Raw genomic sequence first — 12582 nt, forward strand, 5'->3', positions numbered from 1 at the left:
TTCAGAATGAAAAGAAATTCTTGCATCGACAATGAACAGATCTGTACAAAGAAAAGGTTTCTAATAATGGTCTGATCCCAAGCTCTTTTAGCTACTACGAAGATGGAGGTCCAAACCTTTGTTTCAGCATCCAGACATTATTTACAACGATCAATTAATCAGAATAGAGCTGGAAGAGACCTTAGAGGTCTTCTAGTCCAATCCCCTGTTCAAGCAAGAGACACTATACCATTTCAGACAAACAGCTGTCCAGTCTCTTCTTAAAAACCTCTAAGTGATGAAAAGCACCCACAATTTCTGGTAGCAAGCGGTTCCACCGGTTAATTGTCTTCACTATTAGGAAGTTTCTCCTTAATTCCAGGTTGCTTCTCTCCTGGATTAGTTTCCATCCATTGTTTCTTGCCTTGCCTTCCGGTGCTTTGGAAAATAAATTGACCCCCTCTTCTTTGTGGCAGCCCCTCAAATACTGGAATGCTGCTATCATGTCCCCCCTAGTCCTTCTTTTCTCGATAAACTGATGTAGAATAAATTGTACATAACTTTCAAATGAAAAAAAGATATACTCGCCGGTTTTATGATCAAAACTACTTGTAACTGTTTGTCCATTATTTTATGGACTGATTGTGTATGATTTTATTAATTGGACTGAGCTGTATGTTATATGTTTTACTGTGTTTGTAAGCCACTTAACTTGCCCAATAAACCATCATAAAAGTAACATAAATAAATGTTTCTGCATCCTAAAGTAGGAATGTCTTGTAAGGATCTTGATATAAACCATGAGGGTCAAAATTATACTTCTGTTAAAACATCTTCCAAATGTTTAAAGCAGGAAATGTAACAGAGCTGTATTAAAATATAAGCAAAGCCCAAATATATTATGAATGATAAAGACAAAGATCAAAACTACCAACACTCCAATCATATAACTACAGATTGGATAAAGAAAATTTAACAATATTCTTTCAATTAAAAATTCTTAATATCATATCAATCTGCTAGAAAATGTTAAAACTATTAACAGAGGAATATTTCTAATTTAGTATATTAATATATTCTTGAAGCAGTTATTTTTACTACATTTGAACTTTCCCCATAAACTCAATGGAATTTTTGAATGATCTGTTTACATCAATTTTCATCTCAGATTTTGTACAAAAAAATGATGTGTTTATTGGTTCAATTTATTTATTGGTTCGATTTATATGCCGCCCTTCTCCGGAGACTCAGGGCGGCTTACAATGCGTTAAGCAATAGCCTTCATACTTTTGTATATACCTGCTTAGTAGGGCTTTCGGCCCCCCCAAGCAGTGTTCTTTTTTATACAAAGTCAGCTATTTAGAACCACAAAGGAGGAATGTTTCCTTGGAGTAACTATTTCCAAACTTTCAAACAACAATTAAACTTCTAATAATTGGAACTTTCCACAGAACCATCAGAACTTATAGAAAAATATGGGATTTATCCAGTGAATTAAATAACATAATAAATTATAGTATGTGTAAGTTTTGGTAAGGAGATGTCATTATTTACAGTTCTACCTGCGACTGATTGGAACTCGGGACTCCAGCATAAATGTGTACAACGTAAACATCAGGCCACAAAAATTATATTACAATTTCAAAAAAGAAACAATCCTAATGCTGAACATTTTAACATGGAGAGTTAACAGGAACTTGTCAAAGAACCAGACCTTGGGAAGGGAGGGAGGGAGGGAGGGAGGGAGGGAAGGAGGGAGGGAGGGAGGAAGGAAGGAAGGAAGAGGAAGGAAGGAAGGAAGGAAGGAAGGAAGGAAGGAAGGAAGGAAGGGGAAGGAAGGAAGGAAGGGGAAGGAAGAAAGGAAGGAAGGAAGGGAAGAAATAGAAGGAAGGAAGGGTGGAAGGAAGGAAGGCAGGCAGGCAGGCAGGAAGGAAGGAGAAGGAAGGAAGGAAGGGGAAGGAAGGAAGGAAAAAGGAGAAGGAAGGAAGGAAGGGGAAGGAAGGAAGGAAGGGGAAGGAAGAAAAGAAAGAATTAAGGAATTAAGGAATTGAAGGAAGGAAGGAAGGAAGGAAGGAAGGAAGGAAGGAAGGAAGGAGGGGAAGGAAAGTGCTATCTGTTCAAAGAGATTGTAATGTCAGGCACAAAGAATCAGGCCCACACCTTAAATTCCAGTGAAACTGATTTATTGCTCCTGGCTATACACAAGAATCTACTAACGGTCATCACTAAATTGGCCCTAGATAAAAGTTAACAGAATTCAAGGAGGATTGGATTTAGACCGCTTGTGGGGACGTAACGATTCTAGGCTGAGTCCTCTCTTGCCTCCACCCCCAGGCTCTGCCTCTCCTTCTCCTACATCTAGCCCTGTTCGAAGCGGTATCCCAGTCCTCCAAAACAGTTCCTGACCGCAAGAGTCGCCTCTCAGCAGCTTCTGATTGCCCTTTCGGGGCGACCGAGAGATTATTTACTGTCGGAAAAAGTGTATTAAGTCACCCGCTTTCCAAGGAAAGATAATACGAGTTTGTCAGAGAGGAGAGCCTAAGCGCTTTTTCCTCTAAGTCAACTGTGTACTCAGCCTCTCCTCTGAAAGCCTATAAAGGGATCAAAGAAAAACAAAAACATTATTCTAGCGTGGTGACAGGAACCCTGCAGTTATGATCTGCCAAAGTTTGTGGAATGTTGCTTTAGCAGAAGCTATTAAACCTCGCTCCATAAAGGTTCAGGACAAACACACCAGCTCATGCTCTTCCTTGTCTAAACTACAGAGACTCAGGGTATAGAAAATAAATAAGGTGAGCGTCTACTTTTCATCCAGGAAAGCAAATATGATTTCATTGACATAATTGAGGGTTGGGGGGGAGGCGGGGGGGTGGGGTGGGGTGGGGGAAGGATGGATCTCGTGACTAGAACAGAGCAAATGAAAGCTGTATTTCATTGCAAGAAACATAAGCAACTGGAAGGCATGACGCTTTGCAGCGTATCGTGATCAAAACATCCCGATCCACCATTTTGAAGGCCGTGCAAAGGGCATCGAGATTAAAACAAAGGGAAGGACAAACAGCGGCAGTACAGGCAGGCCTCAATTTACAACGGTTTGTTTAGTGACCGTTCAAAGTTACGACGGCACTGGGGAAAAAAAAAAGCTAGCGGTTCCTCCGAACTGGTATTTCCGACGATCAGCTGCGCCGCGCGGTTTAGCTTTGCTAGAAAGCAGGAAATCCTGCTTTCTACCGAAGCTAAATCGCGCGGCGCAGCTGATCCCCCTCCTCGCTGTTCTACTTACCCAAGCCACCTTTTGGTGCGTAGTGTGCATGCGTGTGCAGCGTGCATTTGGCGTGCACTGCGCATACGCACGCACAGCACGTATGCACAGCCAGCGAACCAGTAGCAAAGCGGTTCAGATTTCACCACTGCATGGTTGTAAGTGGCATCCCAGTCAGGGGTGGGTTCTATAATTTTTTACTACCGGTTCTGTGGGTGTGGCTTATTTTGTGGGCGTGGCTTGATGGTCATGTGACAATTCTTTAGGATTTAGCAGAGGTAAATCCTCTACCAGGCTTTTAACTGCTTGCAGAGCTGTACCAGTCTACCCATTTGTTTTTGGAGGCACCGGTCTACTCATTTGTTTTTGGAGGCACCGGTCTACCACCACACTGCCTTTTAACACTGATCAGCTGTAGGGCGGCCCTTTGAAGCCCCGCGGCAAGAGTTTAAACAGTGTTTTTTCTTCTAGCCGGTCAGCTGGGACTCCGGAGGCAGTGAATAGATTGGGGGCGGGGCCAAATAAAAGGTAAGAATAACACCCGGGGGGGGGAGGGCTCAGCTCCTGAACAAAGAGAACCAGTTTGGTGATGTCATATCGTCATCGCTACCGGCTCGGCAGAACCAGGCCGAACCAGCAGGAACCCACCACTGATCCCAATCCTGCAGAACAGTTCCACATTTTTCTAGTTTACCAAGAGGTAGGTTGTGGTCTACTTTGTCGAATGCCTTGCTGAAGTCTAAGTCTATTATGTCCACAGCACTTCACTGCTCTACTAATTTAGTCACTTTGTCAAAGAATGAAATAAGATTGGTTTGGCAATGATCTGTTTTTAACAAACCCGTGCTGGCTACTTGTTATAACTTTATTTGTTTTTAGGTGTTCACAGATCTGGTTTTTTTTTTACATTATTTTTTTCCAGTACCTTCCCAGGTATTGATGTTAGGCTGATTGGTCTGTTGCTTTCCAGGTCTGTTTTTCACACTTATGACCACTGCAAAAATTCAGACATTTGGCAACTGACTCATATTTATGACAGTTGCAGCGCCCTGGGGTCAGATGATCCCCTTTAGCGACCTTCTGATGAGTGACATCAGTGGAAAAGTCAGGTTCACTTAACAAGCGGGCAACTAACTTAACAACTGCAACGATTCACTTAACAACCGTGGCAAGAAAAGTCATAAAATAGGGCAAACCTTGCTTAACAAATATCTCACTCAGCAACATAAATTTGGGGCTCGATTGTGGTCATAAGTCGAGGACTACCTGTAGTTATTGGTAGAAAATTGCTAGCTGCCCAATCAAGGAAAAAGGGAAGGTGTTGCCTTCCAAAACCAAATTACAGGTAATCCTTGACTTGTAACCATTCGTTTAGTGACCATTCAAAGTTACAACAGCACTGAAAAAAAGTGACCTAACCCCTGTCCTCGGACTTAACAAACTTCACAGCATCCCCATGGTCACGTGATTAAAATTCGGGCACTTGGCAATTAGCATATATTTGCAATAGTCGCAACAGTCCGGGGGTCATGTGATCATCACTTGGGACCTTCCCAGCCAGCTTCTGTCAAGCAAAGTCAATGGAGGAAAGCCAGATTCCCTTAACAACCACATGATTCATTTATCAACTAGTGATTCGCTTAACAACCATGGCAAAAAAGGTCATAAAATCGAGTGCAACTAACTTAACAATGTGCTTAGCAACAGAAATTCTGTTCCCAATTGTGGTCGTAAGTCAAGGAGTACCAGGACAGCTCTGAAGAAGAACGACGGGGGCCTTTTAAGTCACCCGACATCTGTTGGAAGACCAAGCGGAGTCCTTCCAGGAAATTCCTGATATGTGTTGTTAACCACTTTAACTCTTGGCAGAATCTGATCAGCTACCCTTGAATGGATGATGTGGGTTGAAACTGTGACCTTCGGCGTGCATTTCATGTGTGTTCAAAACAGGAAGGAATAAAAGCAAATTGACACCACAAGACCAAGCCTAACAACTTTTGATATCTCTCCAAAGGAGAGAACTCTTCGGTAGGAACTTGGGAGTGAAGGGGAAGGAATTAGCGGAAGTTTAGAAGGTTAAAAGAAGCGAAGAAAGAAAATACCTGTGGAAAACCTGTTCAAGGATCCTTGTTCTGACCCAGCTCCCCAAACACGACAAACCCTCAGAAGTGAACTCAAAGATTCCTTTAATTAGGAGTGCCGGCAGCCCCGCCAAAAAGTTTCTCTCTCAACGCAGGCTAACAAGGCTGTCCGGACGGAAGATGAATAGTTGTCTGCCACACCTATTCATCTCTGCCCCTGCGTATTATTCCCAGAGCTAGGGTGGGGCTTCGCTAGCAGCAGTGGCTCTTCCGTCCCAAGGACCGGCCCATAGATTTCCACTGCTCTCCTCTCCTCTGCCTTCTGCGCATCCAAGCGTCAGGCACTGGACCCAGCTGTTCCTCCTCTTCCTCATCAGCCGCCTCCAGACCTGGGGGCTGTTGACTCTCCATCTGAGGGCTGAGGGCCCAGGCTCTGCCTTTGTCTCTCTCTCTCTTCCAGCTCCATTCCCTCTTCCCCCTTGGAGCTCTCAGGTTGCCTTGATGCTGGTCCTGACTCCCACATCTCCTCCTCCTCTGATTCGGCTGCTGGAGGGGCCGCCACAGCAATCCTAGTTTGGACTAATCCCACCTAGGCAGCCCCCGTTCCTAGGTGAAAATCCTAAATCTCCCTCTGGGCTCAAATTTTCTCCTTCCCAAAAGCCAGTGGCACTTCGTGAGACGGGCTCCCAGGATAAAACAGGAGTCTTCGAAGCAGCCTCCGGTGTACAGGGAGTCTGTGGCTTACAACCTTTCATTTAGTGGCCATTCAAAGTTACAACGGCACTGCAAAAAGCGACTTAGGACCGTTTTTCACACTGGCGACTGTTGCAGCATCCCCACAGTCATGTGATCAAAATTCAGACGCTTGGCAACTGGCATGTACTTATGACGGTTGCAGTGTCCCAAGGTCGTGTGATCACTTTTTTAAACATTAATTCCTCACCTCTATTTGGTTATTAATCTAGACTGATAGATGTTCAGCATTAGAGGCAGAACATGGGGAAATTAGCATTAATATGGTTTTGGGTTATATCCATCACATTTATACAGGTAGTCCTCAACTTACAACGGTTCACTCAGTGACTTATGACCAGGGGTGGGCTTCAAAAATTTTAGCAAGGGGTTCTCTGCCCAGTTGCTGGGTGGGCATGGTCATGGTGGGCGTGGCCTAGTCAGTCTCCTGCACCATGGGGGGGGGCGTTTTTGCCTTCCCTGGGCTCTGGAGGCTTTCCTCGAGCCCTCCGGGAGGGTTAAAACAGCCTCCACAAGCTCCGGAGGCCCTCTGGAGGCCAGAAACGGGCTCATTTCCATTCTTCCCGAACTTCCGGTAGGCCCGTTTTTCGCCCTCCCCCAGCCTCCGCATGGCCCCTGTATTTATCTGCATCCAAAACAGGCCGCGTGGGGACTCCGGGGAAGGGAGGGGAGGGGTGGGCGGGGCCAGCCAAGAGTGGGATTTGGGGATTCTCTGAACTGCACAGAATCTTAGCTAGAGGTTCTCCCGAACCCCTGCGAACCCCCAGCAGCCCCATCCCAGCTTATGACCATTTTTCACACTTACGACCGATGCAGCATCCTCACAGTCAAATGTTTTACATTCGGATGCTTGACAACTGATTCATATTTATGACGGTTGCAGTGTCCCCGGGATCATGTGATCCCCTTCTGTGACCTTCTGACAAGCAAGATCAACGGGGAAACCACATTCACTTAACAACCGTGTTAGTGATTTAACAACTGCAGCGATTCACTTAACAAACATGGCAAGAAAAGTTGCAAATGGAGCAAAACTCACTGAACAAACTCCTCACTTAGCAACATAAACGTTGGGCTCAATTGTGGTCGTAAGCTGAGGACTACCTGTACTTAATAACCCTGGGACTAACTTAACAACTGCAATGCTTCACTTCGCAACTGTGGCCAGAAAAAGTCGTAAAATGGGGCAGAATTCACTTAACAACTTCTCTTGCTTAGCAACAGAAATTTTGTTCTCATTTGTGGTTGTAAGTCGAGGACTGCCTGTATGTTAAAAGGATTAACTGAGAATCAAGACTGTTGGCTTGGCATCTTTTGTGAGACATAAACAGCTAGAGGCCAGCCTCTTCAGAAGGGTAACAGCCTTACACCTGTAGCCCAGCCTCACCTGCAGCGTGTGAGCCCCATCCCAAATGTGCAAAGCGGGGGGGAAAAAAACAGCATGCAAAACTGAAGAGGTGCCTTTTGTCTCCTTGACATCTGGAACCAGACTTTTTAGAGAAAAAGACTTCAAGGATAAATTCGAATCCTTGTCTTAATTCCCGATGACAGGCTTTGTTGTCTGGGAGCGTACCCGTTTGAATCCATCACAAACAAAAACAAAAGGAATACTATTTCTCTTACTGTGCAAACAAATATTTTCCAACCATGGAAAATAGCTTTCATATGGGGAGGGAGGGGGGGCACACACGGAGAAATGGAAAGGATTAACCAAAAAGAAAAAGAAAAACTTTGTACCCAATCACGAGAGAAATAACAAAATCAAAACTGGGACATCATCAAGAGCAGTAAATTGCCAGTTGTTTAATATTTCTACCACAACTGGGTGGGGTGCTTGGCAGAGCTGATGTGTGAGGCGCATGTCATCCTTCTGAAAAGTGACAGGAATGTCAAGTTATTAATAAAAAGAGCAAGGCCTGCTGTAGGACTTCAAATATATCACCAAAGTGCAGCTCCTGCACACGGGGACACCGCGTTGTGATTAAATGCAATGGGAAAACGTGTTTCTCGGGAGATCCACATTTCCTGGAGGACCCAAGTCAACCCCAGGCAAGTAAAAAAAATCAAGGCAAGTCTTATTTATTTATCCCATTTTGGAACCGTCCATCTCCTTCACAGAGGGACTATAGGCAGAGGAGAAGGGATATGATATCATCTATCTACAATCTGTAACACAATCCTTTCAGCAGTTCCAAGAAGGCTCCGCACCAGTGGTGGGTTCCTCCCGGTTCGGTCCGGTTCAGCCGAGCCAGTAGCAGTGACGATATGACGTCACCGAACTGGTTCTCCCCCACCCCCCCACGTTATTCTTACCTTTTATTTGGCCCCACCCCCAATCTATTGCTGCCTCCTGAGTCCCAGCTGATGACTAGAGGGAAAAAAAACTGTTTAAACTCTTGCCGCGGGGCTTCAAAGGGCCGCCCTACAGCTGATCAGTGTTAAAAGCAAACAAATGAGCCGGGTCGTAAGTGCGAGGACTGGTCGTAAGTGCGAGGACCTTCCAGACATAACTCTGACCAGGTAGCCACGCCCACCTAGTCACATGACCTCCAAGCCACACCCACAAAATAAGCCACGCCCACAGAACCGGTAGTAAAAAAAATTAGAACCCACCCCTGCTCCGCACCCATTTGCATCACTCAGGTGACTCTGAGGACACAGACAAACCTCCAAGCGGCCTCAAAGACTCTCTAAAAGGATGCAAATGACCAGCTGTCTGCGAGGAATATAAATCCTTCCATTCCCCACCCTCCAGGTCAGAGCCAAAGAAGCTTCTTCGGATGAGAAGTGAAACATCTTCAAAGAAAAACCAGAAAGTCCAGTTGCTTCTTGAAAAAAGCACCTTTGAGATAAAGAAAAAAGCGCCAATGCAATCCTAGACTGCATTAATAGAGGAACAGAATCAAGATCAGGGGAAGTTCTAGTACCACTTTACAAAGCCTTAGTAAGACCACCACTTGGAATACTGCATCCAGTTCTGGTCACAATATATATAAAAAAAAAAGATGTTGAGATTCTGGAAAGAATGCAGAGAAAAGCAACAAAGAAGATTAGGGGACTGGAGGCTAAAACATATGAAGAATGATAGTTGCTGGAATTGGGTATGTCTAATTTAATGAAAAGAAGTACTAGGGGTGACATGATAGCAGTTTTCCAATATCTCAGGGGTTGCCACAAAGAAGAGGGAGTCAAGCTATTCTCCAAAGGACCAAAAGGAAAGAGAAGAAACAATGAGTGTAAACTAACCAAGGAGAGAAACAACTTAGAATCAACCAATTTCTTTCAGTAATTGTCGGTGCTCCATCACTGGAGGCTCTCAGTAAGAGACTAGACTAGACAATCATTTATGTGAAATTCAGGGGCTGCCCCAAAGAAGAGGCAGTCAAGCTATTCTCCAAAGCCCCTGAAGGCAGGACAAGAAGCAATGGGTGGAAACTAATCAAGGAGAGAAGCAACCTAGAACTAAGGAGGAATTTCCTGACAGTGAGAACAATTAACCAGTGGAACCACTTGCCTCCAGAAGTTGTGGATGCTCCAACACTAGAAGTTTTTAAGAAGATGTTGGATAGCCATTTGTCTGAAGTGGTGTAGGGTTTCCTGCCTAAGCAGGGGGTTGGACTAGAAGACCTCCAAGGCCCATTCCAATTCTATTATTCTATGTTCTATTCTCACCTCTCGAGGAGGGAGGGGGAGGAGAGTGGTGCAGAGATCATGGACAATGACAAGAGAAGGTTCTCTTCCTGAGGTCCAGAATGTACCTTCCCTGCCACTGCCCCCTTTCTTCTCCTTCCATTCACCCCACTTCCTTACCGTCCAGCAAGCTGACTTAAAAAGGAAACAAAAATGATTGCTACTAAAACCTGGACTTGAATGTTTGCAGATAAGTTTTGAAATAAGGTCCCCATGCAATGCCCCTTGTGAATGCGGTCAAGCGCAGTGAGTCGGGGCTCAGTATAACCTAACCGGGGAAGGTTTTACGCTGCAAAAGACAGGCCGGGGGGGAAAAAAATGTTTTAATTTTTTTTTTTTTTAAATCATTGCTGAGATTATTCCGGCAGGCGAGTTTTCAAAGGCTCCTCTGATCAATGGCTGGCGTCTCTGCGGAGTCTTAGAGCCTGACAACCCTCATAATCCCATCTAACAAATGGCTTTTGTTTTGTATGTGCAGTTGGTGAAAATATAAGGCAGCTCCAGATTTCCGTATCTTTTATTTCCTGATGTAAAACAGTGGCGAGAGGCATTTCTTTAACAAACTTTCTCCAAGAAATGAAAGCAGGCTCAGTTCTAACGGGTGCAGGTGAATTCTCCCCCCCCAACATCTTAGCTCAAATTCTACTTACATTTGCTGCTCAACCACTTCTCTAATTCCCCATTGTTGTGATTGTCGTAATTGTGAGGACCGATTGCTAAGACACTTTTTTTTCAGGCTCGTCGTAAAGTCGAACGATTGATAAAGGAATGGTTGTAAGTCCAGGACGCCCTGTCTGATTCATTCCCCCCCCCCATTGGTGTGTTCATGTGTGTTTTAAGCAACAAGGTTGCTGCCAAAGGATCTTTGAGTAAAAAAAAGGAATGTTGCATGACACATTTCAAAATACAGGTAGTCCTTGAGTTACGACCACAATTGAGCCCAACATTTATTTATGCCGCTAGTAATAGGTTAGTAACACGGTGAATCTGGTCTCCCCCATTGTCATTGCTCTAGCAAAAGAGGATCACGGCAACGGTCATAAATATGAACTATGCCTGGCAAAAATTTCATCATATCTTAAAGACTATTCAAACGAAAGATACATAACGGAATGGAGAAGATGGATTGACTATATTCAAAACATGTATCAGACTAAGAAGATTCATATAGCTTATGAGTGAAACATTTTTAACTTTTAGCTTATGTTTATAGTGCTTTGAGTTATAAGGAGTTAAAGACCTAGAAAGAATTTGAAGTCAACAATTTGTTAGCATATTTTAGTTTTATGTTTGTGGATGCTATACCCTGTGCTTGTTCTGGGAAGTCAAAGGAGGGGGATGGGGGGAAGGCTGAGGGGGGATGGGTGGGAGGGCAAGGGGGGAGGGATGGGGTGAGGGGGGAAGGGCAGGGGGGGAAATGTTTGTATTTCCTATAAAACTTTTCAATAAAAATAAATAAATAAATAAATAAATATGAACTATGCCAAGCACCCAAATTTTGATAAAATTTTACCATGGGGATGTTGCGACGGTCATAAGTGTGAAAAACGGTCAGGTCACTTTTTTCAACACTTGTAACTTTGAACGGTTACTAAAGGAACTGCCGTAAGACGAGGACTACCTGTACATCATGGATTATAAGGAATTTTAACTGCTATAGTTCAACATCTGCTTTGGGAGCCAAAATATTTGCTATGTTATAAGGTATCTGTAGGGTTCCAGAGAAAGAAAACTCATTTTAAACTCAGCAATATCCATCTATGTGCAGTTTCCATTTTTTGGTGCAATAAATAAGATCAAAGAATGATAAAACTCTGCATGGGATCAACAGTGGAGAGAATAGATGGGCCCAATTTTGAAGTTTTGGAGCAGATTCAGCCTTCTTTTACAAACACACCGTGTTACCCCCAAAATAAGACAGGTCATATTAATTTTTGCTCCAAAAGACACATTATGGCTTATTTTCTGGTTAGGTCTTATTCTGGGGAAAATACAGTACTAAACGCCTCCGTCTGGTTGACGATCTCAACTGGGGCTTATTTTTGGGGTAGGGCTTATATTACAAGCATCCTGGGGGAAAAAATCATGCTAGGGCTTATTTTCCAGTTGGGTCTTATTTTCGGGGAAACAGGGTAGTACTTACCGTATTTTTTGGAGTATAAGACGCACCTTTCCCCCCCCTAAAAGGGGGTGAAAATTTAGGTGCGTCTTATACACCAAATGTAGCCCTGCCCACCCACTGGCCCCCACCCTTTGGTCTTTGCCTCGCAGCAGTTACCTCCTTGCAAGCAAACAGCAAGAAAAAACAGCTCCTTTCAGCTTCAGCACAGCCTAATTAGCACAAGTTGATTGGATCGGCCTCCCGACTCTCGGCTGATTTGCTCTCAGCTGTTTTGCGCAGGGCTCTGCTGCTTGCTGCAAAGAGGTAAATTGCTGGAGCAGATTTTTTTTTTCCTTGTGCTAATCAAGCTATGCTGAAAACGAAAATGAAAGTAAAGCAGGGTGTTGGCTGTTTGCTGCAAGGAGGCAAAATAGCTCAGAGGCAGAGGGAGATTTCTTTTTCTTCTTTTCCTCACCAAAAAAGGTAGGTGCGTCTTATACTCCGGTGCGTCTTATACTCTGAAAAATACGGTATATACAGGTGGTCCTTGACTTACATCAGTTCATTTAGTGACCCAGATTAGTGGGGGCAATATGCTGACTCTGTAAACCACTTAGAGAGGCTGTAAAGCACCGTGAAGCGGTATGTCAGTCTAAATGCTATTGCTATTCCTGTTCAAAATTACGACATCACTGAAAAAAGCAATTTATGACTGT

The 12582-nt window shown here is 44.1% G+C and overlaps 1 protein-coding gene across 8 annotated transcripts in view; it reads right to left on the reverse strand.

Moving 5' to 3' along the window:
- BCAS3 (BCAS3 microtubule associated cell migration factor) overlaps positions 1 to 12582 on the reverse strand; it is a 702801-nt gene that overhangs the window by 667394 nt on the left and 22825 nt on the right. The gene's annotated exons all lie outside the window — the stretch shown is intronic.

The sequence above is a fragment of the Pantherophis guttatus genome, chromosome 1, assembly GCF_059756535.1.
Source record: "Pantherophis guttatus breed Tessera chromosome 1, ASM5975653v1, whole genome shotgun sequence".
Lineage (NCBI taxonomy): Eukaryota > Metazoa > Chordata > Lepidosauria > Squamata > Colubridae > Pantherophis > Pantherophis guttatus.